Below are 5,807 nucleotides of genomic sequence, written 5' to 3' on the forward strand. Positions count from 1 at the left end.
CAAGTCAACTTTAAAGAGTTTGGTCAAGCAGGAACTGAACATGAACATGTTAGTAAAGATTCTGACTAAAATAAACTAAAGTTAAACTGTGGACGAACACACAGCCGGCTGAGATTAGCGTGGGTCTCTGTCAGGCTGCTCCTCATACACTCCTCGTGTGTGTGTGTGTGTGTGTGTGTGCGCGCGTGTGCGTGTGTGTGTACAGAATCTAATTGCAGAGAAACACCAGACAGTCCAACATTAGCAAACAATGATCAGACTGACAAGCAGAGATCTGACAGACTGAGACAAACATCTGTGTGTGTGATTCAGGGTTTGACTAAACTGTGAGGAACGAATGAACCCAGAATGATAGAAAAATGCATATATTTTTATTTCATATAATGCATATATAAAATAAAATAAAATGTCTAGAAATACATTTTAATTAATGAAAAAAAGCAGGTTCAGGGTTAATGGGTTTTAGAAATATTATCTCAAATATAAAACAAAAGCAGAAAAAATAAACAAATATGCATCTGAAAGTAAATGCATTCATATGCAAACGCATTGATGTAAAAAAGGTGTGTGTCTAATTAGAGCCAGTAAGATAATACTGATTAGAGCTCATTAGATTACTACACAGACCACACTGAACAGAACAGGACACACACACACACACACAAATTCTTGTACATCTATCTTTGTGAGGACATTCATTGACACAATGCAGTCTCTATACCCATCACAACTAACTGCCTTACCTAACCCCTGACCCTAAACTGACCCTTAACCGAATTATAACCTGATCACTAAAACCAGGTCTTGACTCTCAAACAGGCCTTTAAATGGCCAAAATGTCCTCACTTTACTCTCTTTTAAGTACACACAAACAGACAGACACACACACACACAAACAGAAAGACACAGACAGACACACACACACAGACACACACATACATACATACAGACACACACACACACACACACACACACACACACACACACACACACACCAGTTAAATCTAATCTAAATGAGGACATACTGTAAACTAACCAGTCATTGACATTTTGTCATCTAGCACGTACACACACACACACACACACACAGAGAGAGAGAGAAATACACACATACAGACACACACACACACACACACACACACACACACACACACAATCTAATCTAAATGAAACTAACCAGTCAATGACATTTTGTCATCTAGCGCACACACACAGATATACACACACACACACACACACACACACAGAAATACACACATACAGACAGACACACACATACACACACACACATTAGTTAAATCTAATTTAAATGAGGACATACTGTAAACTAACCAGTGAATGATTTTTTATCATCTAGCACGCACACGCACACACACACACACACACACACACACAGATATACACACATACAGACACACACACACACACGCACGCACACACACACACACACACATTAGTTAAATCTAATCTAAATGAGGACATACTGTAAACTAACCAGTGAATGATTTTTTATCATCTAGCACGCACGCACACACACACACACAGACACACACACACACAGATATACACACATACAGACACACACACACACACACACACACACACACACACACACAGATATACACACATACAGACACACACACACACACACACACACACACACACACACACACACACACACACACACTAGTTAAATCTAATCTAAATGAGGACATAATGTAAACTAACCAGTGAATGATTTTTTATCATCTAGCAGACACTTTTTTGACTGTACATCACTAATAATAAACATAATAGTCTCTCTGTGTGCTTGACAATTAAACATAGCATCAGTTCTGGCAGGTCACGTTAGTCAAGCTCGCATTAGCTGACTCTCAGCTGATCCACGTCTACCTATAGGAATACGACGCCTATATACAGTATAAGCTCCTTCAGCATTATCAGCAGCTACTGCGTTCCTCAGGAGCGAATTACCCTCCTCCCTCCCCAGCTCCTCCTGTCCTCACTCAGGAGTTGGCCTTCTGAGTGCCCTTGAATCAGAATAAATTCTCGCATTATGCTGTACTTTAAAAATCTTGAATTAATGATATCTGCAATACTTTCATGTTGGTTCTGTTCGGTTTACCCTAAGGGGGGTTATTGCTGATCTGATTGCCCAGGGGAGTGTTTCCCGTACAATGACGTAACTCGCTGCTTCACTACCATAGTAGGCTATATGCATCATTGAAGAAATATACTATCTAGTCACGACTGTTTCCAGAAACTGTATTGTGGCAAATTGGTCGTTCAACCATGTTGATTAATGACGTCATGCAGGTGGTGGAGTAATAACTTTCTTTAATTAATCTGTTTGACATCGAATTAATGCAAGATGTTTTGCTATAAGTTACGAACATGGCATATGAGGACTATTTCTCATTTCTCTCAGTTATTTTGCTTTATTTTCAGATTCAATCATAGGCTCGTAGTAGAGCACGTTCGCACATGCGCACTCTTCAAAAACGGTGCTTTAAATCTCTTGACAAACTAACAGACGGAAGAAAAAAAAAATTACGATAGTGCCCTGACAGAAATATGGTTAGTTGTATTGAGTAGAGCTTGACTGCTTTCAAAATATCTGAATGATTATGACATGAATGGAAATGTCAATGTCAATGAGGACTGCCAATATTCTTAAAAGAAAATCAACTTCATGAAGAAGAAAAAACTGCACACAGATATTGAAACACAGCCGGTTACTTGAAGAAAATAAAGTTGGGTAATATCGTGTGTCGATCTGAAATAGAGCATCACTGCCCTCTGCAGGATATTAGTGTTATTGTTACTGAATTACTGTCTCATCTAATGTTGTCTCTGTCTGTCTTCGAAGGGAGCTGTCGTAAACCACAGACAACCCTGATGCTTTCACAAGTCTTGTGGCTGGAAACACAAACCATGTTACTAAAAAAAACGTTCTGGTAATGTCTCTGAATGATGAGGAACTGAAAACAGATCAGCTCTCCATCATTCAATCACAGTGATATTAACCGAGAGAACTGCACAGAGTTCAAACAGATTTCCTAATAATTGTTGGTCAATAAATGTGAGATCCTATCTTTTACAGGTCAGTGAACAGATGCTCAGATGCAAACAATGACTCGCAATTTAAAGTTATTATCTGGTATTATCATATGACTTGATTGTGTATCTATCGAACAAATCTGTAGTAATTTACCTTTTAAACATTTAAACTAAACAGACCATCCAATAATTATTCAATAACTGAAGAACAACGGCCTACCTTGTATACGGTCACAAACCAGTTCAACAACAATTCTTTGATGAATATGAAATCATATTCAACCAAAAATTGAGAACTGCATTATTTAATCCACATTCATTTAACACTGTAAAAAAAAAAAAATATGATCAATAAGTTATGACAATATATGTTTTTACATTGCTTTAACTCATCAAAACTAGTTAAGCAATTTTCAACTTTTGTATAAGCTATACGATATTCAACTCATTGATTTAAGTCAGTTTAATGTAATTTAAGTTGAAATGACTTAAACAACAAGTTGATTTAAACAAATTGATTGTACTTAAAAATGCAGTGAAGTAAGTAAATAAATAAATCTTATATTCAACATTGTTCAGTTTTTCAGATAAAAATATTCTTAGTGTTTTTGTTTTTGTCTTGTCGTGCAGGCGGAAAGTGTCAAGTTGGCACATGCTGAACACTTTCTGTAAATGTTTTTGAGGAAGTGGTTTTTAGACACCAACTTTATTGGGAATTTGCATCATTCATTTGCTGCATGTTTGATTCTGCAACCACAAGCCTTTTCAGGTATGTCTTTTGTAACTGTTTACAATAAGGTTTCATTAGTTTACATCAGTTTACATGAACTAAGAATGAAGAATACAACATTTATTAATCTCAATGTTAATCTCATCATCAAAAGTAACAGTATCTCTTAACATTAATTAATTAACTTGTGAGCTAATATGAATTGACATTTTTATGAACTACAATGAACAGTTTGATATAATGCTATAAAGTATATTGCTCATTGTTACTTTATGTTAGATAATGCATGAACTAATGATGACAAATGAGACGTTATTGTAGTGTTACCAGTGTTTTTTTTATTTTCCACTCGTCAAATCTGCCAGTTCATGAAAAGCAATATTCTCACTTGGGGAGAGTTTCTATTTTAGAAACGGTCAAGTCCAAATAAGAAAATGCTTGCTTTTCCAATAGTTTGAAAACTTACGGATAGTTTTTGTGAATACAATGTAAAATTCAGAATCATATTGGATGATATATTCTGGATAATAAAAAGCTGCTCTCATTATAAATGTTAAACTGGGTCAAGATGTCACATGCTTTTACTTGTTTTAATTTTATACCATTTATTGATTCCAATTTGTTTGCGTGTTACATTTGACATTTTGTTTTATAATAATTCAACTGTTAAAATTTAGTTAAATAGCTATTCATTTCCACTGTGAATGTGACAACATGCCCCGCCATGCTCTTTGCTCTAAAGGTTAGACTTTGGTCACTCAGGTTCAGCCTGTCTCATGCTTGGCCACCTTTGATTCTCACAGGGTTTCTTTTCTTCCTAAAGCAATGAAGTCGTGTGTTCCAGGAATCAGCAGGGTGAGATGATGTTTCTTACTGTACGATCTGTTGATTGAAGCACTTACAGAAACAGTAGTTGTGAACTTGACGGTCATGTGATGTCCTCCCTGTTCAGTTCCACAAAAAAATCAAATGCCATTGATTTTGAAAATGCTGAAAGCCTTTCATTTTTTTTTTCAGATTTTCTGTTATTTGGTAAGATAACATCTGAATTCTAGAAATTGCAATGTACATGTTATTAATAAGTCAAATGTCTTAAATAAGATAAGGAACTGTTGATCTTTTATTTGTGAGGATGGAAATGACAAATTATCTTTATGCCTTATTCTGATTAATCTGGATATATGTTAACATTATCATCAGAATCCTCCAGGTAGAGCATCTAAAAGAAAACGAAGTTCATCCACCCCTGAAGAGAGAAAGACTGCGTAAGATTTTATTATTAAATTACAGTTTTTGAATCGTTACATTAAATTTCACACTATCTTTTTTAAATCACACATTTAACATTCATTGATTGTCCAGATCATCTAGATTGTTTTAAAGTAAAAATGTAAGTTTTAAATTAAAGTGTAAATTATATATGATTTATGTTAATGCACAAAGATGCTTATGTCTTGAGATTATTTCTTTATTTCTCTATAGACGATCAGTTGACTTGCCATATAACTTTCGTTATGAAGAAATATAGTCAAGATCAATATCGATGATATTCTGACCACTGTCACCCCTGCAGGTAGGCTAATACTTTTTTTCTTGTTTTTTTTCCCCAAACTACATTAATCTCAATAACTACTATTATATATAAGTGATATAATTGTTAACGAGGGCTGGAACTGAAAAAGACCTTATATTCAAATGTGCATAATTATTAAGCAGGTTTTCTTTTACAGGTAAAATGGACCAAAAAGAGATTGAACTCACACTGAAAAGTCAAAAATTATTGAACGCCCATGAGAAGGATGCAATACTAGATTAAAAAAGGCAAAATTAAGGCGTGACCAGTGGACAAGAAATTCTCATTGGGACGAAAAGAGAAGATATTAACTGCAAAAGAAAGTTAATAAATGTGCTATATAAATAAACTTCAAGGTCAAGGTCAACTTTATTGTCAATTTCTTCAGATATACCAGACATACAAAGAAATCGAAATTGTGTTTCTCACTATTCAACCCATGGT

At 35.0% G+C, this 5,807-nt stretch overlaps 1 long non-coding RNA gene across 5 annotated transcripts in view; it reads left to right on the forward strand.

Annotated features, from left to right (window-relative positions):
* The window catches only part of LOC307170820, an 8,109-nt gene extending 2,302 nt beyond the window's left edge, over window positions 1-5,807 (forward strand). Inside the window, exons 2-7 of one of the 5 annotated variants that reach the window (XR_013823449.1) lie at window positions 1-48; window positions 2,870-3,103; window positions 3,691-3,829; window positions 4,594-4,645; window positions 4,808-5,363; window positions 5,521-5,807. The exon at window positions 1-48 is cut by the window's left edge and continues 115 nt beyond it. This is a non-coding gene — a long non-coding RNA (uncharacterized lncRNA). The remainder of the gene's footprint in view (window positions 49-2,869; window positions 3,104-3,690; window positions 3,830-4,593; window positions 4,646-4,807; window positions 5,364-5,520) is intronic. The other 4 variants (XR_013823451.1, XR_013823450.1, XR_013823452.1 and 1 more) reach the window with 4 other exon arrangements.

The sequence above is a fragment of the Squalius cephalus genome (assembly GCF_949319135.1).
Source record: "Squalius cephalus genome assembly, chromosome: 14".
NCBI lineage: Eukaryota > Metazoa > Chordata > Actinopteri > Cypriniformes > Leuciscidae > Squalius > Squalius cephalus.